This window comes from Protopterus annectens, chromosome 7.part0, assembly GCF_019279795.1.
Source record: "Protopterus annectens isolate FY-2018-M chromosome 7.part0, PAN1.0, whole genome shotgun sequence".
In the NCBI taxonomy this organism is placed as follows: domain Eukaryota; kingdom Metazoa; phylum Chordata; order Ceratodontiformes; family Protopteridae; genus Protopterus; species Protopterus annectens.
Window position 1 is genome coordinate 1,519,992,739 of NC_056739.1, and position 27,688 is coordinate 1,520,020,426.

The following is a 27,688-nucleotide window of genomic DNA, read 5'->3' on the forward strand; positions in this document are numbered from 1 at the left end:
TCAGCTTCATCAAGGGTAGATCCTGCCTGGTAAACCTGGTGGATTTCTTCAAAAATGTGACCGGGGCCATTGACGAGGGTAAATCTGTGCACAGAGGATACCTCAACTTGGCCAAGACCTTTGACAAAATCCCACACTCAGGCATTACCAATAAACTTAGCAAACTGGATTTTAATCCCTTTGTTGTAAGATGAGTTGCCAACTGGCTCACAAACCAGTCACACACTATCAAAGTGGGTGACTCCACATCAACCAAGAGACCTGTCACCAGTGGGATGCCCCAAGGTTCAGTGCTAGTCACCCTACTGTTTGGTATATATTTCTCAGAAGTTCAGGCCAAAACTAAGGGGCTGTGGTTCACTAAGGCTGCAGATGACTGCAAACTGGGTGCAATCATTGAATCTCCAAATGATGTCAGTATACTCCAGTAGGGCCTTATGTAGAGCAGTAACTGGTGTCTTAGTCCCTGTCTCAAACTACATGCAAAGAAATGCATTATTATTCTCTTCAGTAAAAACAATGTCCCTTCACACTATCAAATTAAAAATACCGTATGCACCTACGAAGTGGTAAGGGATCTGGGATCACAAGTAGACTGTGACCTTAACTTTGACCACCTTGTGTCTACTGTAGTAAGGAAGGGTTTCTATGTAGCACATTTGATTAGCAAAGGCATTGCTTCTAGCGCAAAGAAGTTTATAACCCCTCTATACTCGTCACTAATCAGGCCCATAATTGAATATAATGCCCCTTTTGGCATGCACCATATAAAGCACCTTCAGCAATTGATGAGACCTCAAAGGTTTCTAACAAAGGAGATCAAGGGGCTCCAGCATGTGCCTTACACAGAACGACTAAAGTCCCTATCACTGTACTCAGTATCATGTAGACTTCTTAGTGGAGACTTATGCCTGGATTACATTGCAATCTCTGACCCAAACCTTATGAATTTGCTGCACATCCATAAATCAAACAGGACTAGAAGCTACCCATTTCAGGGACCCAGATATGGCCTGTGACTTGAATAGGATGTGCTGGAGGGACAGATTTGTCTCCCAGCGAATGACGCATCCTTAAATTGGCTGCCAATTCATGTGAACTTCAGCATGTCTATGAAAGTGTTCAAAAAGAACCTGGACGAGTGGATGCAACACTGTAAATTCTTACTGGGATTGCACCCATAATCCTCCTGGACATGGGCAGTCATTACTAAATACAGTCCTTGGTATTGACTAGAGTATCTATGGTATTATAATTGGGATGAAACAGCTAGACTTGAAATGACCTCTGGGTCGATAGCCTCGTAGCCTCCTATGATCCTGTGATCCTATACTTTCGTTCATGTGGAGCTCAGACCCATGTCCATAACACTGTCAGTTTCTTATATAGTATTCTGTGTATACAGTTGTATTGTCAAGCATGTGTAATAATGCAGTTTGTATATTAATGAGACTATTTTGTTGTATGTTAGTGACAAGATCATGACAGGAAACAGCTTTACAGGCCCAGTTCATCAATTTGTAAGTAAAAAATAAAACTGGTACTGTTTGGTTATTTCAAGTAGCACACCGGTACAACTATCCATTTTTGTGTTTCTTTGCTCGCTTTGCGCTATCAGTCCTATGCTGTTTTGAACCCAAAAGTAGTCTTGTAATACCTATATTGACACAGCATTGCAAGTTTTCATTACTCTTTCCATTTAATAATATTTCCTCATGTCTGCCCTATATTGTGTTCTTCCTGTTTCCCAGTCATATCAGCTCATCTCTGCCTCTCTTCCTTATTTCTTCCCTTTATCCATCATTTTGACTATCTAGTGAAACCATATCATATTCTTGTTTTCACTAGCTTCCTCTGCTGAGTACCTTCCAAAGTTCTTGATACCTCTTTGTAATCCTAAATAGGCTGGATGTGGCTGAGTATAAATGGATCGCTTTACTTGAAGCTGACAAATATCCAGGTTTGAATAATACAAATACAATAAAACCCATTCTGGTTAAGAAAAAAAAGCAGTATAAATTATAAAAGTCTATTCTTCTATTTTATTTATTTAAATATGATCTATTTAAATATAAATTAATATATGTATATATGTTTTTAATGAAGCTGTTTTAATAAGATGTTTTTAGAACGAAGGTTTTGAATACCCTGCTTGTACATATTGTTTGCATAACACATTGTTTGCTTAATTGATTGTTTTATAATTGTATTGGTTGGCTGTGTCATGTTTTGTTTGAATTAGAATATAAAATTAATTGATTTTGAATATTAGTTAAACACTGATGAAGAGAGTTTTCCTGAAAGCTTTGTTGCAATAAAAGTGAATGTTTCTACTGGTTGGTGTGTTTTTGGAATATCTATTTACCTGACGTAGTTTGCTGCAGTTTGGTTCATATCCTGAGGGATTTCCATATCCTACCATCAAATGTGAAACCTACTCTAGCCCTAACTCACTAGTGCAAAAGGCCCTTGACTTGGTTAATTCAAATGCACTGGAACAAATTGTTCAAAACCCACCAACAGGAACCAACATAAAATATCTGGTCCTTACTAACATGATAAATAGATGCACCACAGCAACTGTCTGACCCTCATTACTTAAATCTGACCAAATATCAGTCAGCTTCGAAATGGCACTAACAACAGAACTCACAAAGGGCGAAGTCAGGCTAAAAAACTTCACCAAGGCAAACTATACCCTCTTATGGGAAGTTATAAAGGTATTCCAAGCCCCACCTCTAGCTGTATACCTCTATACTTGTATAAGTATAGAGACTCGGCTGTTCCAGAGAAAATCAAAGCCAGAGCCCCAAGTAAAAACAAGCTGCCCTGGTGAACATCCAGCATCAACAAACTTTACAACAAAAGCAAAACATTGCTGTCTTGGAAAACTAAGGTGAGGCCCCGACAATGGAAAAGCACCCTTTTCAGCCTCAACAGGCAAATAAGACTACAAGTTAAATCCTGTAAGGATAACTTTGAGAAAAACTTAGCAATCACAGCCAAGGCTAACCATAAGGCCTTTTACAGCTACTTATGCAGCCTAAAAGGTAGGACCCAAGCATGTGCTAAACTAGTAACTAATGGTATCACACACAGTGATCCTGCAGAGATAGCAAACCTGCTGGCAGACAGATTTGATGAAAATTTCACTCCCTTATCCCTCCAGACTTATCACAAACCTTGTCACCAACTCCCTCCCTCACCCTACATATCCAAAGAGCAAGTCATTAAAGCCTTACCTAAGGCAAAAACACAGGCTCTATGGGAGCAGACAGCATCCCAGGCTGTCTTCTCAACAAATTAAAACATGAGTTAGCATCATCATTAAGTACCCTATTCAATCACAGGCAAACCACAGGCTTTGTTCCTGTGGAATGGAGAACAGCAACAGCTATTCCCCTCCACAAAGGCGCCTAACAACAGACCTGGGCAATTATAGATCCATAAATCTGACCAGCCTCATCTGTAAGGCCATGAAACTTATCATCATTGACCTCCTAAATGAAGACATAGGTGACCTCCAAACTCTGGATCTGACCGAATTCAGCTTCATCAAGGGGATCCTGCCTGGTAAACCTGGTGGATTTCTTCAAAAATGTGACCAGGGCCATTGATGAGGGCAAATCTGTGCACAGAGAATACCTTGACTTGGCCAAGACCTTTGACACAATCCCACACTCAGGCATTACCAATAAACTTAGCAAACTGGATGTTAATCCCTTTGTTGTAAGATGGGTTGCCAACTGGCTCACAAAGCAGTCACACATTATCAAAGTGGGTGATTCCACATCAACCAACATACCTGTCATCAGTGGGATGCCCCAAGGGTCGGTGCTAGTCACCCTACTGTTTGATATATACTTCTCAGAAGTTCAGGCCAAAACTAAGGGGCTGTGGTTGACCAAGGTTGCAGATGACTGCAAACTGGGTGCAATCATTGAATTTACAAATGATGTCAGTATACTCCAGTAGGGTCTTATGCAGACCAATAACTGGTGCCTTAGTCACTGTCTCAAACTAAATGCAAAGAAATGCATTATTATTCTCTTCAGTAAAAACAGTGTCCCTTCACACTATAAAATTAAAAATACCCTATGTACCTACGAAGTGGTAAGGGATCTGGGATCACAAGTAGACTGCGACCTTAACTTTGGCCACCATGTGTCTACTGTAGTAAGGAAGGCTTTCTAGGTAGCACATTTGATTAGCAAAGGCATTTCTTCTAGCACAAAGAAGGTTATAACCCCTTTATACTCATCACTAATCAGGCCCATAATTGAGTATAATGTCCCTTTTGGCATGTACCACACAAAACACCTGCAGCAATTGGAGAGACCTCAGGGGTTTCTAACAAAGGAGATCAAGGGGCTCCAGCATGTACCTTACACAGAACAACTAAAGTCCCTATCACTGTACTCAGTATCATATAGACTTCTTAGTGGAGATGTATGCCTGGATTACATTGCAGTCTCTGACCCAAACCTTATGAGTTTGCTGCACATCCATAAATTACACAGGACTAGAAGCTAACCATTCCAGGGACCAAAATATGGCCTGTGACTTGAATAGGATGTGCTGGAGGGACAGATTTGTCTCCCAGCAACTGATGCATCTTTGAAATAGGCTGCCAATTCATGTGAAGTTCAGCATGTCTATGAAAGTGTTCAAAAAAAACCTGGACAAGTGGATGCAGCACTGTAAATTCTTACCGGGGATATCACCCATAATCCTCCTGGACATGGGCAGTCATTACTAAATACAGTCCTTTGTATTGACTAGAGTATCTATGGTATTACATTGGGATGAAACAGCTAGACTTGAAATGACCTCTGGGTCGATAGCCTAGTAGCCTTCTATGATCCTGTGATCCTGTGATCCTATACTTTCATTCATGTGGAGCTCAGATCCATGTCCATAACACTGTCAGTTTCTTATGTAGTATTCTGTGTATACAGTTGTATTGTCAAGAGTGTGTATTAATGCAGTTTGTATATTAATGAGACTATTTTGTTGTATGTTAGTGACAAGATCATGACAGGAAACAACTCTACAGGCCCAGTTCATCAATTTGTAAGTAAAAAATAAAACTGGTACTGTTTGGTTATTTCAAGTAGCACACCGGTACAACTATCCATTTTTGTGTTTCTTTGCTCCCTTTGCGCTATCAGTCCTATGGGGTTTTGAACCCAAACGTAGTCTTGTAATACCTACATTGACACAGCATTGCAAGTTTTCATTACTCTTTCCATTTAATAGTATTTCCTCATGTCTGCCCTATATTGTGTCCTTCCTGTTTCCCAGTCATGTCAGCTCATCTCTGCCTCTCTTCCTTATTTCTTCCCTTTTATCCATCATTTTTACTACTTAGTGAAACCATATCACATCCCTGTTTTTACTAGCTTCCTCTGCTGAGTACCTTCCAAAGTTCTTGATACCTCTTTGTAATCCTCCATCACCCTGTTCTCCTTTTCCCTGAGCATTCTGTAGGTCTCCACACAGTACTTTAGGCATGTCCACACCCATGTCCTATGAAATGTTTGAATGACCTCTTCCTCCTCTATGAGCATTCTGTAGGTCACCACACAGTACTCTAGGCATGGTCACACCCATGTCCTATGAAATGTTAGAATGACCTCCTCTCTGAGCATTCTGTAGGTCTCCACACAGTATTCTAGGCATGGCCATGCCCATGTCCTATGAAATGTTAGAATGACTTCATCTCTGATCAGTCTGTAGGTCTCCACACAGTACTTTAGGCATGGCCACGCCCATGTCCTATGAAATGTTAGAATGACCTCATCTCTGAGCATTCTGTAGGTCTCCACACAGTATTCTAGGCATGGCCACACCCATGTCCTATGAAATGTTAGAATGACCTCATCTCTGAGCATTCTGTAGGTCTCCACACAGTATGCTAGGCATGGCCATGCCCATGTCCTATGAAATGTTAGAATGACCTCATCACTGAGCATTCTGTAGGTCTCCACACAGTACTCTAGATATTACTTAACCAATATTTTATGATGTGGTAGAATGTCCTGTCTGGAGTCCACACATATGATATCCTTCCTTTGCCACTACTTTTTTTGCATTACTATACATAACTCACTATGGGTATAACTGAGAGCTACAGATCACTCTCTCCTGCTCATTGTTCTTCACTGGTTCCCTTCCTAGTTTATCATTTACCTTTTGATTTTCACTTCTTCAAAGTGCATGACTCTGTTCTTCTGGGGGAATGTGTTTGGGCTTCCTTCTAGCAGCCTACCATATAACCCTAGCTAAGTCCTTTTTGATGTTGTCTCATTCATCCACAGCTACAGCTCCTCCTTTGGAATAATGACTGCAACTGATGAATTTTACCTTCTGTCAAGATCTACATAAACAGAAATTTAGAGAAGAGGTTTTGTTATTCTGTTGGCACAGGACTTACTTTCATAGTGCAGAATCATGCAGTATTGCATAACAAAAGAAACATTTTATATTTTACCACCAATAAATGAAGAACTGCTGTAGCAAGGTGACAGAGTGAAGCATTTGCATTTACAAAGAGTAGTACCATCCTCTGTTTCTATCAACTTTGGTCAGATGTCTTTCTGTTACTGGATACACAAGTACTTGATTCAGCATTGCTCCAACTCTACTGTTCATCAATTTTTGTTCTGTGCATATAGAAATTACACATCTGTGCTGAACTTTCTTTTTTTTGAGAAATATTAATGTCAAATTGATAACGTTAAGGGTGTAGAAGGGGCGCAGAGGATGCTTGCCTCCTGCACAAAATGCATTTTAGCGAGCTCAGGTCTGTTATAAAAGCTTACCTGTTAGAATTGTAAGTCATTTGTATTTTTGAAATTACCTTTATTTCCCTCCTGAGCCTGCTTTACTTTATTAATTGCTGACAGTTACATGAAGCTGGACTACGAGCTATCTGTGCTAAATTGATATTCGTATTATTCCAACTGTTGAGCAGCATATTATTAGCCTATTCCTGTTTTTTTTAATATGACCGTAGAGTTACCTGGAAAGTTGTGTTTTGGTGAATAGTCTGCTAATATCATACCATGCTGCATTATAACTAAATGAGATTGCATTAAGCCAGGGGGAGAGTATTGTAACTCCCTTAGAGCTTAATCAAATGTTGATTACTGGGTTTGCAATGCACTAGTGAGAGATTATTTTTATATCTGACTGCAGTGGTAACGTATGCATTTTTGGACACTAAGCAGCTTGCACCTTACTGTGAATACTATTATTTAACAAGGTCACACTGAGACAGGTGATAGAATTTATCTCCATTGAATCCACCTATCACTAAACAGGCCATATATGTGTCTCAAATACAGTTACGCAAAGAAGGATCCATGGGAAATAAATATCTTGGCCGACTTTAAGGAGGCTATCATTCTTCTAGTGTAAGCAAACGTAGCTATTCTAGCCTAGCCAAGGAACTCAATGTAAGTGAGTTAACTGTGAGGCAGGCTGCTGCCTGTGCTGTTTTGTTAAGTGTTGAAATACCTACCTCTGATGTTCGATCGTTAAGGGTGCTAAGGGTTTTAAAGTAAATGTAGCACTACCACTCCAGGCAGGAAACTGAATGTAACATTAATATATTTTGTTTTTTTTCTCTCTCTCTTTTGAAGTGAGACTAAGATATTAGCTGTTTAATGGAAAAATAGTTAATTCAACTGTTTTTCCTTTAGGCTGAAATGTATAACTTGCAGTTTTATTGTCCCTACTATTGTTACTCTGTTTGCATTGCATCTACAGTTTTATCATTGACTGCTTATCCTGTACTGCCATTTTACTTTGAACATTCATCTGATATCATTGATGTTTCTTATTTTCATATTCTGTACTGCTATATTGTTTGGACTTTACAGTATATAATGATGTTCCTTTATTATAATACATTTAACATATGCCTATCTTAGTCTTCTGTTTCTATCAAGCTCCTAAAGTATTTTATACCCTTTCCTGTCTACCTTTTGTTCTCTTCTATCACCCCCTCCCTAGTGACTTATAAACATCCCTCTCCCCCTCATCTTCTATTCCGTTTATATATTATCTAACTATTGCATATCTCTCAAAACCTATACTGGTTTACATACACTCTTAATTCTAACCACTCCACCATTCTCTCCTATTATTTCTCTCTGTTGGCTCCTATAAATATCTCAGCCTGCCCTTGAATAATTATTCCCACCGTTCCCTCTCCCTTTCCTCTAGGTCCTACAATCCCCACTATTGGCCCTTTCCCTTACCTCTGTGTTGACACAGTTGCAAGGACTATATCTGCCTGTGATACAGTAAAACCATGTTTGCTGGGGTCCTTAACTTCTACCAAGAAAAAGCCAAGAAAGAGAGTGTACATACCTTACTGAAAAGACAAAGTATATTCCTACAAGTCTATGTTTGTACAAACCACTGCTCCATTAACTGTTGTCCTGCCCTACTCAGTCTCTGCAACAGCTGTTTGTACATCACCACCATGTTCTTCAGCCTTCTTTTCATAGCCCTCTCTGCAACAAAGTTTCCCCTACCACCTAGTTCTCTAATAGCTTAACTCATTTCTTTCCCCTTTAGTGGCACTTAGCACACTGTTCTTTTTTCCTCCTCTTATCCACTGTAAACTCTCTAGGCCACTAATTTCTCCTTGTTACTACATTTTTTTTCCAAAGTGCTCCAAGTGTTTTCCCTCTACTCTTCTTTAAAACCTCCTTTGCTGCTTGCCTGATTGTTTTTCTTATTCTGTTTAGCCCTCTAATCGACCTGTTCCTGGCTCACTGACTATGTCCCTTATGAAACCATTATACTCGGAGATGTTAACATACACTTGTCTAACCTGTCTACCTCATCTCCTACTCACAGTCTCAACCTTCATGGATTTCACCAACACATATCTACCCCTACTTGAACTAACAAAAACTCATTATTTGGACCTATTCTTGACTGGATCCTTACCTCACATCCTAACCATTATCAGAACCCTGACATACTTTCTAACTCTTTAAGTGACCACTCCCCTACCTATATTCATAGATTCACGCAACATTCACCCAAAGACCATGCATACAGAAACCTTACCCACTTTGATCCAGATACATTTAACTCCAACCTTTCTAGGATTAAATGATCCTTCCTATATCACCTCCCTCTCAGTGAGGCAGTTGAATCCTTCAATAAAATGTTCCTTAACACACTTGACTCAATTGCCCCTTCTAGAAAAATCATAATTAAATCTAACTTTGCCCCCTGGATCACAAAACAAACCCACTCTATTATGCACAAAATAGATGGTGCCTGGAAAACCTGGCTTAAAAACAAATCTTCTCCTTCTTCAATGATACAAAGAGCTCAGAAACATGACCAAAAAACTAGTCAAAAAAATAAGAAAGCTTTCTTCTGCTCTAGCCAATGTAGCCCACATAAAAATCCAAAGAAATTCTGGACTACCATCAATAACCTGCTTCACCCTGGCAACTCATCTACTTCCAACCCCTTCCCACACAACACTGCTACTGAAACTGCCATTCTCTTTAGCAACTATTTCAAAGAAACAATCCAAAAACGTACACAACATAGTACTTCTAACAACCCCTCCATCACCACATAATCATTCAATTTTCCTGTAAAAGCACAGTTGAAATTTCTCCTATACCTAGTTGCACACAGGAGAACTAATTTGCAGTGCCAAGCACTGTCCACATAGTTGCAAACCAGATACTCCTGACAGTGAGTGATGTTCTCACTCCAACTGTCTAATCAATAAAAAAGGCTCTGTTACCATGGATATGAAATTTCCTACTGTCTCCGTTACTGGCTTGGAGGATATGGACATCCTGATGCAATGTAGCAATTGCCTCATGTTTACTGATACCCAGTTAATTCTCAAACAAATTGAAATGATATGAGAGAGATGTATTTACACAATGTCACTGGAGGCAAAGCTCTCACATAAAAGTATTCCTAATGTCAATAAGGTTGTCAGTAGTACACATGCTGCACCCATCACACACAATTCAAAGCAGACGTATCAACACACGTATGATGAGGCACTCACATGTAACCTTCCAAAATGACAAAGATCTCCTAGATGATGTACACATAACAAATACCCTAAGCAGCCCCAAATGCACTCTTTCAAAACAACACCCACATCAACACATAGAGCTACATCTCATGAGGCCTCTACCTCTAAGCCCATTAGGCAAGCCACCACACAATCCAATGTTCTAGTCACTGGAGACTCCATCATGAGACACACTGATGTCTTCCTTACCAGGCTAAGTAAGGAGAAAGTTACAGTCAGCTGCTTATCATGGGCTAGGATCTGCCTCATTACATATGCAGTCAGGTCACTGGACCACAATTATCAATATGACTCAGTCATAGTCCATGTGGGAGTAAATAACCTGAGACGTGCCTCCCTAGACTATATGAAGAATAACTTTTGATGATAGGTTACAACTGATAAAAATGGTTTTGTTACCTAAAATATTATATATAGCACAAGCTGTTATACTTCCATCAGGAAAGAAAATCCTTAAAGAAATCACTTCAACTCTGATGAAATTCCTATGGTACCCCAAAAGAAATAGAGTGGCATATTCTTATCATATCAGAAAATGGGAACAAGGGGGGTTAAAATTCCCAGAGATTGAAACTTATATAAAGGCATCTATAATTTAAATAGTGATGAACTGGATAAATCCTAAATACTCTTCCAATTGGAAACAGTTACACTCCATTATACTAATGAATGAAAATTGTTTATCAAATAATGCTTTAGTAACTGACAAAGATAACAAGATATGGCACTATTTAAGTTTAAATTTACAGTATAGTACAACAAAATTAATTAAACTAACACTAATAAACAATATTTTTGATGTTTTTAGAAAATTCATTAACACAAATTTAGATATAAAACTGTGGCATACAAGGGATTTCCCTGATAAACCACATAAGAGAGTTTTGGTTTATGTGAAAATAATAACCTATTTTGTTGGTTGCAATGTATTGAAAACCAACAAGCTTTGAACACACAAAGTATATTGTCAGCCTATGGCCTATCCCCTAATGACTGGTTGGTTCTTCAGAGTGTCACAGCATACACTAAGGATCTGTGTAGAATTAAGCAATAACCCACACCTGGGTGTGGGTAATGCTGGATTTACCCATGGTTGGTGTGGTTTGATCATGAGGGCAAAGCCCGAGTGGCCAAACAAAGACAACCATGGGTAAATCCAGCATTACCCACACCCAGAAGTGGGTGATTGCTATTATACAATGACATTATTTAAGAAAAAAAAATACTTAGTTTTCTTAAATAATGGCATTGTATAATTCCTCCATGCTGCCCTTCCGCAGCTGTACAATATTCTGCGGCAGTTCTGATGTACTGCGCATGCGTATGCTTACGCAGTACATAAGAGCTGTGTGTGGAAGCAATAGAGAAAGTAAGATCTTTTTAAAAGTGTCTCACTATAATAAAAGAGTTTAACATAGCGAGATAGCCTTCAAAAAAGCAATGGAGGGGTGGAGCCTGAATGGCTAACTGAAAGCAGCAGTATTTTAGAGCTCCATATAACTAGTTAAATAAGACAGGAAAAATATTTTTTTTCTTCAAAGTATAAAATCTTACAGATAAAGGACTAATTTACATAATTAGAAACTTTGGTGAAGTTTTACAAATAATTTCCTGTCAAAAAGCTTGGAGATATATTCACTTGTTAAAATGAGCAATTCAAAGAATTCTCACTAGGATGCCTTAAAGAAGCAACGACAACAGATGGCATCTACCCTGCAGGAGTTGTCTTTGAAGATGGATGGTTTTAAAGAGAACCTGGAAAATCTTAAAACAAGCAGTCAAAAACAGGCTGACACCCTCAAGGAAATGCTACAATAACACCAGACAAGGATAATAGGAGTAGAGGTTTCTCTAAATGACTTAGAAAGCAGACTTAAGGAAGAGGAAACACAGAAAGAACTGCTTCTTAAACAAAGCACTTGGTTGGTTAATAAAGTAGATGACTTGGAAAATAGGGAGAGGAGAAATAACATCAGGATTTTCAGATTACCTGAAAACACAGAATGTGAGGATATTATTTCCTTTTCATCAAGCTGAATCCCTGACTTTTTAAGTTTAAAAGAAGGACTTGCCTTTAGCATTGAAAGGGCACACAGAGCTCTTGGGAAACCTGCCACTAACTCAAACTCTCCTCCTAGGTCAATAATTATCAAATTTCTTTCATACTTGGACAAGGAACTGATTTTAAGATCTGCTTGGAGGAAGGCACCTCTAAAATATAAACAGAGCCTGATAAGATTTGATAACGACTATTCATCTAGAATAATGGAACAAAGGAAAAAAGTGTGGCCAATGATATAGTTTCTGAAACAAAATAACATCAGGGCACAACTTGCATATCCAGCTAAGATAAGAATACTGTATGCCAACGAGATGACGACTTTTACTGACTTCATTTATTAACACTAATAATGTGATTACTTTACCAGAAAATATGGATTGGATGTCACCTTCTCTCAAGAGAACAAAAGAAACAAATGTCTGGACAGATGTCAAAAAGAAGAAGCAAAAGACTGATACTGTTACAGCCAAATCTCTCAAAGCATCTACTATGATTTGAATTGTTTTAACATTACTTTAAAGGACCGATTTTACTGCTTAGAATTTTGTAACTAACTGCTGGAATCTTTATCTATATTTTTTGAAAATAGATGACACATGAGAGTTTTCACATTATAGGTTCATAGGTTCATAGGTTCATACTAGGCTATCTGCCCTAGGGCATTTATAAGCCTAGCCAGAGTGTGTTTGGCTTTCGCCACCCATTTTAAATTAATTTTGCTAGCCCTTTTTTGAGGTTAGTATACTGTGCCTCTGTCTAACAGTGACACAGAAGTGATACCCGGGGTAAACCTACGATCCCCCATCCACTCATCAAGATTCCTCTTGAAGAGAGTCAATGAGGGACTCTGCCTAACCTGGACTAGGATTTTATTCCAGAGTGAAGGGAGCCTCTGGGTTATGAATCTGTCCCTCCAGCATATCCTATTTATTTCAGTGCTGAGGTTCAAGTCTCTCGAGCACAAAGCTCGATGGGATTTGGATTTTCTGAGGTACAGCATATCCATTAATTCTGGGTTGGACATGGCTTTATACGTCAGGCACAGATCGCCTCTGAGCAGGCGGTATGCTACTGAGTAGGTATGTAAAACAGGGTACTTTTCTTTCACAGAAGGAGGGTTATATAGCACATAAAATATTTATACTGCAAATCAACATACATAATATATGTGTATTTTCTCTTAATTTTCTCTTTTCTTTCTGTCTTCTCATTATTTATTTTAACTGCATTTTGTCTCCCTTTCTAAATTCTCTCCTATTTACTATACTAATATAGTCTGTATATATTTAATAACTCACTATCTATACATAGATAAATAATAGTCTAAAATAATCTAGTTTTAAGGTAGACTAATTGGAATAGTGAACTTAATTGTTATTACAATATTTATTAGATTAATGATAGTCACTGTTATGCTTATTGGGATTGGGGACATGTTCGTTATTAAATATGAAATGTTCCATTCATGTACATATGTCCTTTGAATTATTTCCTTTTAGTATTATCAAATACATAAAAAAAGGAGGGAAAAATGTACTGTTGGTTAAGAGAAGTGAAGCTTTCTTCACATTCTATTTACATTGCCATAGCAACAGTAAACAATTGCTGCAGTTTCTAAGGACACTGTGAACCTGCAAAGTGCATTTAGCCTCACAGTTAACAAATAATAAGAAAAAGTAATGTTTAGTTATTAAAATGAAAAACAACCTAAACAAGGTAAATAAATACATAATAACATTATTTGTAAATATTTTATGAATTATCCTCATAGGATTACATGTTCCTGGAAACACAACTGAAATGTTCCCAAACTACATGTGCACTGAAATGTAGCTGCTTGATTAAAAAGTATTACTCATTTTAACATGCTGATTTCACAAGCTGTCTGCACTGCAAAAGTTACATTTTATATGTTACTTGAAATTGTCAGTCTCTAGAGCATATGAAAAGATACATATTACTTTGTGCAACATGTTATCTTATAGCATTAACCCACGCCTGGGTGTGGGTAATGCTGGATTTACCCACAGTTGGTGTGGTTTGGTCACGAGGCCGAAGCCCGAGTGGCCAAACAAAGAAAAAAAGATTTCCGTTGCCTTTTGCACACTGTCTTACTATGTTAAAGGAGTTTAACATATCAAGACAGCTTTAAAAAAAGCAACAGAGAATCTCTGTTGATTTTTTTAAAGCTGTCTCGCTATTTTAAACCCATTTAACATAGTGAGACACCTTTAAAAAAGCAATGGAAATAGAAAGATCTCTGTTACTTTTTTTTAAAGCTGTCTCGCTTTAACATAGCAAGACAGTGTGTAAAAAGCAATGGAGATCTTGCGTTCTCCATTGCTGTAAAAAAAAGAGTTATACTAATGGAAAAATTCTGGGCGACTGGACCTTTTTCCATTACTATAACTCTGATTTACAACGTGCATGCTGACCAATCAGTGTGCACGTTTTGGAATATTAACGGGGGGTTGTTGTATAATTGCAGTTACCTCACACTCACTTGGTAACGGACAGCTATTCATTTAAAATATCAGTTTAAATATTAAATGTGTCCTTGAAATGCTATTGACATTTTGACAAAATATAATCTGAACTGTAAAATGAATGACTTGAATGAAGTGAAGTAATGCATAGATTTCAAAGACAGTTCTTGACACTACAGTAAAAGTAAAAATATATATTCACAAGGAAGTATTGAAATGTTTTAGTCTTCCAGTTAAAATAGCTTACTATCAACATTTTGTGATATCAGAAAGTTTGAAGAGCTAGGAAATTACTATTCTTTGTCTTTATAATAATTATTAGACAGATGCTAGACTTAGTTCATCTGCTTAGTTTAATGAATTGTGACATATGTTTATGAGGAAAAGTGGACTGAATTACTCACATTGGACTACACATTCCTGGAAACTCAACTGAAATGTCCCCAAATTACTTGTGAATTTAAATGAAACTGCCTGATTAATAAGCATAATTTACTTTAACAACCTGAATCCATAAGCTATCTGCTCTATATATGCTGCATTATATATGTCACTTACATATGACAGTCTCTAGAGCACACAAAAAAATACATATTATTTTTGCAACATGCTATATTTGCACTAATCATACATTCTAAACTAACTCAATTGGCAACTGACAAGTTATTTATTTGAAACATCAGTCGAAATATTAATTGTGCCTTTGAAATATTGTTGCTGTTTTGACAAACAAAACCTGAATTGAAAAAGGAATGATTTGAAGAAGTAAAGTATTGTACAGATTTCAAAGACAGCTATTGACACTACAATATAAGTAGAAATGTATACATGCAAGGAAAAAATGAAATGCTTTATACTTTTAGTTAAAATAGCTTATTGTTAACTTTTTGCTTTATCAGAAAATTTAAAGAGCTAGGAAATTATTTCTAATTTGTCTTTATAATGTTTACTAAAGTGATGTTAGTCACTGACTTGTTTAATGGATTGTGAGTCATGTACAAGATGGACTACTGAATGTTATTTCTGTTTACCTATGTTTGCTGAATTACTTTTATTAGTACTGATTTAAAACAATGGAAAGAAAGGGAAGGGGAATCTCTGCTTTTGGTCAAGGGAGAAGAGGCTTAAGAGTATTCTAACTGCCCTGAGAACTCTCTAAGATGCTCTAAATACTATTTGATTAATACTTACCTAAGGTAAGTCTTGATTACCATATAGGTACCTTCACATTCATTCTAGGCCTAAAGTGATTACCCATTCTGGAAGCAGGAGGTGCCCTATGCTGGATGGGAATTGTCAGGGGTATAATAGTTCATTCTTAGACTCTGCTTTGTAAATCTATAAATATGTAAAAGCACTGCACACTAGAATGTAGGGTGCCTCTCCTCAGAGTCAGGATACCACTGATAAGCCATGTCTTTTTGTAAGTGCAAGTTGAAGTTGTTGAGCTGAAGAGTGGGAAAGTAAAACAAGACAGTACACCTACAATAAATTCATATTTTATTGGTAATCACTCATTGTCTCCTGTAGAGTCCTTTTAGTCAAATTTTTTTAGTAATAAACTATTTGTTGTTGGCTTATTTAGTGTATGCTCCTCTGTTGCATTTAATTTATCCAAAATGACATATCTGACATGTTTGGGATCTCTTAAGGGTAACTAAATATTGGATATTTTGTAAGTCAAAATAATAATTGTTTACACTACTAACATTCCATCCTGATATATAAAATACTTTAGAACAATAATGGAATACTATAGAATTTCATATCTCTTTTAAGAAAATTCTCCATATAATAATTTAACATATGGAGCTCAGTTGATATTGTTGGTTAAAGGTATGAGTGATAATCCAATAGATCTATCTTTATCTATTGGATTAGGAATGACTTTCATTCCATGTTTAATGGGAAATTCATATTTACTTGTATCTGATACTTTAGAATTAATGTTTTATAGAAGTACATTTTTAAAGCCTGATCAGAATTTTACCCTACTTATATTTAAAGTGGAAAGAACATTAAATTATACTCCCAAGTTTACACATATAAAAATAACATCCAATGTTATCAGAAGTTAGTATAACTACTATAATCAAAATAAAAAAAAGAAGCAAAAAGTTTCTTCCAACAATAACTTGAAATGGATTTAACATTCTTATCATTAAATACTAATGGCTTAAATAATGCAAATAAAAGATCAAACTTACTAAAATATTTAAATCTAAATAAGGCACAAGTAATATTTCTCCAGGAAATGCATTTTAAGACTACTGATAGCTTTATTTGGAACCCTAAGGACTATACAGTCTTAGCTCAATCCTCCTTTAGAACAAAGACAAAAGGAGTATCAATTCTCTGGATGAAAAACATAATCACTCCAAAAGTTATTTATAAATATGAAGACAAAGAAGGTCTACTAGCATTTGTTATAATTAAATTTAATAACAGAATATGGACCTTAGCTAATCTATATTAGTTCCCAGGAAATGGAGCAGGAATGGTTAAAAACACCTAGGTTTTATTTCCAACAATTATAAAGGGAATCTTATACTGGGAGGAGACTTTAATTGTACCTTAGAAGCTTCTAAAACCACCAAGAAGTCGTTTCACATAGCAACTATTTCAAAATCCTTAAAAAATGGATTGATTCATTTAATTTGACACTTTTAAAGTAAAAGATATTAAATCCATTTTATTTTCCCATAAAGACCATAGATGTGGAACACAAACCAGAATAGAAAAAATATTCGTAGTTCAAGATTTACAAACAAATATCCTCAACTTCTCAATGGTTCTATACTATGCCCCTTCTCAGATCATGACTCTCTGATAATGTAGCTCCAAATAGAGTTTAAACCTTTAATCCTCTCAACTAGAATTCCATCGTATATCACGAAAATTAAAGAATTCAAACGCTGGATGTTGTCAGAACTACAATTATTTCTTGAAATTAATAATACAACAGAAATCAGTAGAGTCATAGTTTGGGACTCATTAAAGCGTATTTATTTATTAAGAACCTTAGCTCACACAAAAACAAAGTTAGAGAGTGGGAATCTGAATCATTAGACTTGCAAACTAGACTCTTGACAGCAAAATCTAAAACAAAATCAGAATTGTCTAGATGTCAAAATAAAATAGATGAATTAAATAAAAATATAATGAAATTCTAACACACAAAACTTGTCTAGCATTGGAAAAATTAAAAATAAACTCATTAGCCACCTCCCCCAGATATCTACATAACTTATCTACAAGAATTAAAATGCAATCTAAAGCAAATAACATTAGTAGTATATATCATGAAAAGTGAGGGGAAAAAGTATCAGATATAGTAGACATTCTTGAAACATTTCGGTTCCATTATATTGAACACTTCAAAAAAGAAGATTTAGATACCAACCAAATAAACTTAGATACAAACCTTATCAATATTAAAAAAATCCTGAAAACTTAAAACTAGACCTACAAAAACCTATATCCTACAAAGAAATTGTTGACAAGATAAAATAAAGTAAATCTAACAAAGCTCCAGGGATAGATGGTATAATTATAGAAATTTACAAACTCTTCCCTTCAACAATAATCTCCCTTTTTCATAAAGCTTTGCTAGATGTCCAGTCAGAAGCAAAAATACCACCCTCATGGAAATATTCTGTCATAACAACAATTCTAAAAGATAATAAACCATCAGACCTTTGCATCTCATACAGACCTATATCATTACTAGCTAACAGAATGAAAATCCAACTTTCAAAAACAATTCATAATGCTCAGACTGGATTTTTATATAACAGGCACACACATGATAATATTAAAATGATGCTTACTCTTATAGATTATGTGAATAAAGAAGAAAGAGAAACACTTGTAATCTGATTAGACATAGAAAAAGCCTTTGATCCCCTCAACTGGGAATATCTATTTAAAACTTTAGCATTATTTGAATTTCCTCCTCCCTTCATCTTATTACTAAAAAACATATATATTAATAACTTAGCCTACATTAAATTAGGTCCTTTCACTTCAGAATCTATCCATATAATGAAAGGTACTAAACAAGGATGCCCCCTTTCTCCTATTTTATTTGCTTTGGCTATAGAAATACTTGCAGAAATAATACGCAATAATCCAAGAATAAAGGGAATAGAAGTTTATGACCAGTACATATCTAAAATAATGCTTTCTGCTGATGATATTTAATTAACCCTATCAAACTCCAGAGAGTCATTAGGAGAGCTAGAAGAAGTAATGGAGAAATTTTATAAGATTTCAGGTCTACACTTTAATAGATCAAAATCAAAATTTCTATTTTTAAATAAGAAAAAAGAACTACAAATTACAGATAAAGCCATCATAGGAAAATAAGAACTTATGCTAAATTATTTAGGAATAGTGTTAAGCAAAAATATAAACAAAAAAATATTAAGAAATTATAAAAACATTATTGAAACAATAAAATTATATATAGAAAAGTGGAACAAAATTATATTAACTTTTGAAAACAGATTGCAATTAATAAAAATAGTCTTACTGCCAAAAATACTATGTACCATTAGCGATACAGTTAATTCCTGAAAGATGCATTCGTAAAGAAATAAACTCATGTTTAATAACATTTTTATGGTATCCCAAAAAGAATAGAGTTGCTCTAACTCATCACATTAGACCCTGGAAACAAGGAGGATTGAACTTCCCAGAAATAGAAACATATATAAAAGCATCTGTGTTTAAAACTACAATAGAGTGGATAAACCCAAATTATTTTGCCAACTGGAAAGAATTAACAATGACTATATTAACAAATGAATTTAATCTGTTAAAAAAGAAAATTAATAGTAGACAAATCAAACAAACCCTGGTACATACTATGCATAAGTATACAATATAATATAACAAAACCTTCTAAAACAACACTGATTAATCATTACATAATTCCTTAAGGGTTTCAAGTATCATTATCAATGGAATATAAAACATTTTATTTTCAGTTAAACTAGCTTCTTACTCACAATTCTAGAGGATTTTTCATTGGAAATTTCTACACAGATCCTTTTTGACACCTGAGAAACTCTCAAAAATGAACCCTTCAAACTGCAAGTTATGTTGGAGATGTCATCTGTCCACTACTGCTGACTGGTCTCATTTTTATGACTGTACTAATATTAAACCATATTGGAATGAGATTAACAAATTTCTTCAAGCTGTCTATACTGATATATTTGTTTTGACAAAGTCCTTAATTTTTTTTTTGAATGTTGTTAATAGTAATAATATGAAGAAAGATGACCTGTATTTGTTGTGGACAAAGTTAGCAATAGCCAGAAAATGTATAAGTAGAAGATGGAACTCTAATGTAGCATCCACAATGAAGGAATTCCTATCATCACTGAAGAAATGTATACTAATGGAGAAAAGAACTAAAGAGTTAAGAACTTTTCCTAAGCCATTGGTTAATCGTCCGTGGAGGAAAGTTTTGAATTTGACTGATTGATATCAATACAAATGGATACAAATGGATACAAATGGAACCAAACTCTTCCTAACTATCATAGTTTATATATTAACTTATTATTTAACTACAAATGTTTTTATCTGAATCCTTTTTGTCAGGCTGAATGTAAATGCTGTAAATAGTTATTGAATGTTATGAATGTATTAAATTATTGTGTTATTTCATCAAAACAAAAATCATTTGAGTAAAAAAAGAAAGCATCATAGAGCTCTTGGAATATGTGTTTCAGGCTGGTATAAGCCTAGCACTTAGCAGCATTTTGCCTTCTCCAAGGATGATGCCACAATACGAACAAAAGATGACTGACTTTAATAATTGGCTTAGTTTCTGGTGTCATTCTAAGGAGGTGCAATATTTGTCAGCATGGAAAGAGATGGTCAACAGACCACGCTGCTTTGCTAGGGATGGTCTGCACCTTTCCCTTCTAGGCTTTCAAATATTAGCTAAAACATTGTCTTCCCCCGTAGGGTCTTCTTTAGGCAATGCCAAACTGAAAGTACTTCCAACATAGTAAATAAAAACCAAGAAAATCTAAATTTATTGCTACTCAGTGCTAGGAGTCTAAACAAAAACTCCACTCCCTAGAAGTTCTCTTTACCCTAGAGAATGCTGATGTCTGTGCAGTCACTGAGACATGGGTAAAAGCTGCAGAGAGCACACCAACAGTGCAAAGTTATAATGCCTTCCACACATTTAGGCCAGCAACTTTTCAGGCATGGACTAAAGGTGTAGGTGTCTTTATTTACATCAAAAATAAATATATTTCAAGGCTGGTCAAACACGACAATGCACTTGAGCTGCTCTGTGTTCAAATCACCATAGGCAAAATCCAGTATCAGTTCCTTGCAAGCTATAGGTCCCCCTCTATGACCCAGGAAACCCATACCATGTATTTAAGCTTATTAGAAACACTAACCATCCAACCCAATACCATAGTCATGGGTGACTTTAATTATCCCACTATTAACTGAGAATTCTATACAACACCAAGCATACATGCACAGGGATTCCTCGACAAGATAGTCAATGCACCAACCAGGGTGCAGCCATACTGGATCTGGTCTTCACTAATATGGGAGACTGCTGCACACCCCTTACTTTAATTGCCTTCCCTGGTAAGGTAAGACCACAAAATGGTCTCCTTTAAAGTAAAAATAAAACCTGGACCCCCAGCTAAACTTGGAATATTCAGGAAATATTCTAAGGCTAACCTCTTGCTATTAAGTGAGAACCTGACAAAATGGCAAGCCCCCATAAACCCTAACAACACTGATGCATATGCAGGACTGTTCACAGAAACCCTGTACAAGCATGTTAATAGCTACAAAGAGGCAGATGAAGCCACCAGGAAGAAGTACAGAACTAACTCAAAAACCACGCCACTGTGGTAGAATTAAAAAATCAATAGGCTGTATAACAGGAGGAAGAAAATCATGGCAAAAATTAGGAGGTGCAGCACCCAGCAGGAGAAAAGCACTCTCATCAAACTAAACAAACAACTCAGAGGACAAATAAAGTCTACCAAAGCCAGATTTGAGATAAGTCTGGCTTCCCAGGGCAAGGACAACCACAAAGCATTTTTGGCTATGTCCACAACCTCAAATGCAATACACAATTGTGTGCAGAGCTCATTATAAATGGAGTGACCTATACTGAACCAGAAGATATAGCAAACCTACCGGGTGATAAATTCAGCTCCAACTTTACCCCTCTCTCCCCCACAATCTTCCCTCAGTAAAAATCATCAAATATAACTCCCCCTGCTATCACTAGGAACAGGTCTTTAATGCTCTCTCTAAGACCAAGAACACTGCATCAATGGGTCCAGACACTATCCCAGGATGCCTTCTAAATAGCATGAGCCATGAAGTATCAGAGCCTGTGGAATTACTATTTAATCATAGCCTCCAAACAGGCTTCATGCCTCATAAATGGAGAAAGGAAACAGTCATCCCTCTGCACAAAGGTGGACCATCTACAGACCATGAAACTACAGACCCATACATCTCACTAGTCTTATATATAAAGCCATGGAAAGAATTATAATGGAGCTGGTCAACAGAGATATAGTAAACCTCCAGACACTAGGCCCAACCCAGTTTGGTTTCGTCAAGGGCAGATCATGCCTACTCAACCGGGTGGACTTCTTTGAGAAGTTCACCAAAGCAATGCATGAGGGCAAAATTGTTCACACTGCCTACCTTGACCTGGCATAGGCATTTGACACAATACCCCATTCAGGCATTTATGACAAACTCAAGAGGTTAGGTGCAAACGTGTATGTCACCCGGTGGATAGCCAACTGGCTCACAGACAGGAACCAGGAAGTTAGAATTGGGGAGTCCACCTCTACAAAGAGACTAGTCACAAATAGAGTCCTTCAGTGATCATTCTTGGGATTGTTCCTTTTTGGCATTTATTTTTCTGGACTCAGGGTCAATGTCAATGGTCCATGGCTGACTAAATTTGCAGATGATTGCAAATTAGGAGCTGTCATTGAATTCTACATTGACACAAATGTTCTCCAGGAGGAGCTGACACAGACAAACAACTTTCTTACTAGAGGTTTGGTGTATTGCACCTGTGAGACAACACAGTATACTCTCAGTTGCTTTTCATTCTTTCAGTTTAGAAGTGCAGAAAAGAAATAAGACCAGCGCAGATGCATTGTCATTCATGTTTTAGACACTGCCCCTTGACTGGTCTAAACTTTGGGTCCATTGACTATGAAATATCATGCTATCCCTTCTCAACTCTAGTTTTATCATGCTAAGCAACTAGAGATCCAATTTTCTTCTACTAACAAAGCCTCCATATTAGACACTGACTTTGAGATCAGAGTAACTGGTAAGCTGGTGGGGAGAAACATCATTGCCTCCTCTGCATTCTGAATACATTGCCTGTCATGTAGCAACATCATGTTTGTCACATATATGCCCACAGAATCTAATATATACATGCACGCATGCACATTCATATTCAAATACATACAGACACACACACACACACACACACACACACACACATATATATATATATATATATATATATATATATATATATATATATATGCACACACACACACACACACACACACACACACACACACACACACACACACACACACACACACAGGCACATATGTGCATGCACACAGACTGACTTGATCAGCTAATCTTTGGCTTTGGATTCAACCAAATGACCATCAGCACATGCCAATCAGCTCTCACTCATGGAAGAAGAGCCCTGTCAAAAATGTTTATTCCTTTCATTTTCTTCTGATGACAACTTCAGACCATAGGCCAGCCTTGGTTAACAGCATCACAGGCAGAAGCTTCTTTTTTACATCAGCAGGCTAGTACATTCTGCAAGTAAATAAATTATGTTCACAGAGGGGGAAATTGGGATTTATAAGATGCTTTAGAAGACTAATGGACAAAGGTAACTATTTAAAAACGTAACAAGTGCTCTAAAAATTGGTCAATATAGTTCTTAACTTCTTTGATCAAGAATCAGGGACAAAGACAAAAATAGTGAGAGGAAAGAATAACGGTGTAAAATCAATCACAGTGTTAACTTTTATTCTAACTTACTTAAAAGTTTATATATCAACAGGGCTTGCATCAGCATGCATTTTCTGAACAATAAAAACTATAAAATCTTAATGTCTGGCATTAATGTCTGACTGCAATTCCCAGTAATTTTCCAGAAAAATCAAAAAAATAAGAGGAACATGGAAAAAATATGAGGCAACATCAAGGAAGTCTACATGATCAGAGACAGTTGAGAGGTATTTTGGTCAGGTAGTTAATGCTTTTATATTTGGGCATCTGTTTAAGCTTAATGAAAGGCATACAATTACATCTCAATAATATATATTCAAGATTTATGGTAAAATACACATATCAAAACATGACCTTCAGTGCTGCCTTCTTTAATTTTCTAAAGATAACCAAACAGGTCCTCTTCAAGTTAACCTTTTGTTAAGTTTTGTGTTCTTTCTTTCATTGTCTGTAATATAATTAATTATGGAAAAGACACACAATGTCCACAGCAGTAATGTGCAGTTTGCACAACAGACCAAACAAATCTGATTTTCATGATTCATCTGCCGTGGACCTGTTTAAGTGGCAACATGTTTATTACATTACATGTCTATAGTTATCTTGGTTTGGGATGTGATTTTTGCATGTAGTGCAACTGATCTCTTTATAACATTTACATAAACAGTTCCTGAAGTACTAAGTACATGCATAAACAGTAATTTCCTACTTGGCATGATTCACATCAGTTGTTCTGCAGCAAAATTAATTTCCTTCTTGGTACCATGCCATACAGAAAGATTGTTCTAGCAACCTTTGCTACAAACATAATACATTCTTTACCTAATGCATCATAAATGTATACAATTATCTAAAGGGTATATTTACTGCTTTAAAATTCAATGAGTTAGAGCTACTTGTCTAACAATTTTTATTTCTTTTTATAATGTAACTGCCTTGGGACACACATGAAAGTACACATTTGTCTCAGTTAACTATTAAGCCATAAATGAAATTCAAATACAAATGAGACAGAACAAGAAGTGTGTGTGTGTGTGTGTGTGTGTGTGTGTGTGTGTGTGTGTGTGTGTGTGTGTGTGTGTGTGTGTGTGTGTGCCTGTGTGTATATATATATATATATATATATATATATATATATATATATATATATATATATATATAAAATATATACTGTCATGTGAGCTCACTTTTAATAAATGTCTGTTAGCCACTTTTTGATTTGTGTTGTTTAGTATACACCAAATGCAGAGACTAAGCAACTCTGTGTTTGTGTGTGTTTTATAGTTTATAGGGACATTCTATGAACCTAATCACACAAAATATTTACCTTTCAGTAAACAGTAATATCTTTTTGTACTTCTGATATCTATCTTTATATATATATATATATATATATATATATATATTTATTAATATATATATATATATATATATATATATATATATATATATATATATATTTGGGCGGCAGTGTGGTGGTGTGGTAGTAGCGCCCAAGGCAAGAGGTTCTCGGTTTGATCCTCGGTGGGTGCCTTTGCGTGCTCAGCGAGTCTGCATGTCCTCCTGTGGGTGGCGTGGGTTTCTCCGGGTGCTCGTTTCCTCCCACATCCCAAAGACATGCTGCAGGTGGATTGGACACTCTGTGTGTGTGTGTGTGTGTGTGAGTGTGCCTTCTGAAGGTTGGGGGCTGGCAACTCTCACACCGTGAAACTCCACACACCCATCAAATGCGCGGACAGGTGATCCGGCTGCTAATTCCCCCTAACCGGGATAAAGCCGAAAGAAGAAGAAGATATATATAAATTTTTGGGTAGAGGCTATTTAGTCAAACTAAACTTTATTGTCATTCAGAAATCACACAAGCACAAAAACCGAATGAAATTCCATGTCCCTGGACTCAATGGGCAAACAACATACAGACTATTTTCACAGACATTTACACATATAACACCTTGCTATTACACCATGGCCATGCAGGTAGACAGATTAATAGCGCACATAATTAGAAACACATTTTAACACTTTGTGCAGAGAACATTTACTTGTATGAGACTTAGTATTGCACAGGTACTTGGTTAAGACATTGCACTGATCCTTGCACAGAGACAGACATTTAAGTATTACACTGTGAACATTAGAGTATTGCACTATGGACCTTAAAAGTATTGCACTATGGTTAATTTATGAATTTGTAACATTAGAGTATTGCACTATGGACCTTAAAAGTATTGCCCTATGGTTAATTTACGAATTCGTAACGTGTTATACTGAAAGAGGAGATATTTTATTGCATTGCTACCTATCTAGATGGCCTATAAGTTACAGTCATGGTGAATATTGCACTAAGTATTAGATGAGACTGGTAATCAGGTTAATGCACAATTTGAGATTCTGATGAAGTCTTTGGCTATAAGTTGACAAAAGTGCTTAATCTGTGAATTGAAGGATTTTTTTAGTTCCTTTTGTGTGCTACTTGGACTAACGTTTTGGTTGCTCATCATGGAGCATAGTTGTTACTAGAGTTCAGCAGCCTGATGACATTAGGGAAGAAGCTATTCGTGAATCTTGTAGTTCTGAAATGTATGCTTTGGAAGAGCTTTCTGGATGATAGATTCAGGAACAGCCTGTAAGCAGGGTGAGTGCAGTCTTTAATTATTCCTCTGGCTCTGCTGAGACATCTGGATAAGTACAAGTTATAGACAGATGGTAAGGTGGTCTTAATGATCCTCTCAGCTGTCTTCACCACTCTCTGGAGGGATTTGCGCTCAGAGGTAGAGCAGCTTCCATACCATATTATGAGGTTGTTAGTCAGGATGCTTTCTATAGTACCTCTGTAGAAGGTAGTGAGAACTATCAATGGGAGATTCACTCTCCTCTGCCTTCTCAAAAAGTGTAATCTCTAGCATGACTATGGCATTTGTATTGGTGTTCCAAGACACGTCCTCATCAATGTGCACTCTCAGAAATTTTGTGCTTCTCACTCTTTCCACTGTTTCCCCATTGATTATAAGGGAAGAATGTTCCTTGCAAGTTTTACTGTAGTCCACAATTATCTCTTTGGTCTTGTTTACTTTTAATGCTAAGTGGTTATTGCCACACCAGGTAATCAGTTGCTCCACCTCATCACTATACAGTGTTTCATCATTGTTACTAATGAGGCCCACCACCATTGTGTCATCAGCAAACTTGATGATGTGGTTTGTATTGTACCTGGCTGTATAATCATATGCTAACAGGGTGAACAGCAAGGGACTTAGTACACATCCTTGTGGGACTCCAGTGTTAAGAGTTATGCTATCCGAGGAGTTATTCCTGTGCACACTTCTGAGGTCTGCCTGTGAGAAAGTCAAGAATCCAGTTACAAAGTGGACTGTTAATGCCTAGTTGGAGTAGCTTCATTACCAGATGAAGAGGGATGGCCATGTTAAAAGCAGAGCTGAAGTCAATGAATAGTACCCTTGCATAGGTGTTTTTATTTTTAAGGTGTTCCAGCAATAGATGGAGTGCTAGCGAGATGGCATCTGCTGTAGAGTGGTTTGCTTGGTAAGCAAACTGCAGAGGATTAAGATCAGCAGGCAGTCCAGATGTTATGGCGTCCTTGACCAGCCTTTCAAAGCACTTCATCACTGTGGAGGTGAGACTACAGGGTGGTAGTCATTTAGGCAAGATGGTAGAGACTTCTTTGGTAATGGAATGATTGCCATGTCCTTGAAACATTTTGGAACTATTTGCTGACTCAGAGAGTTATTGAAGATATCCGTGAGGACATTTGTTAGTTGGACTGCGCAGTCCCTGAGCACTCACCCTAGGATATTGTCAGGCCCTTTTCTTGAGTTAACTCTGCAGAAGTGTCTTCTGGACATCTGCTGGGTTGAGGGTGAGTATCTTCTCATTATGGCCGATGGGCATTTTCTTCTCTGTTGTTCTGTTCCCTTCCTCGAATCTGCTGAAGTAGACATTCAGCTT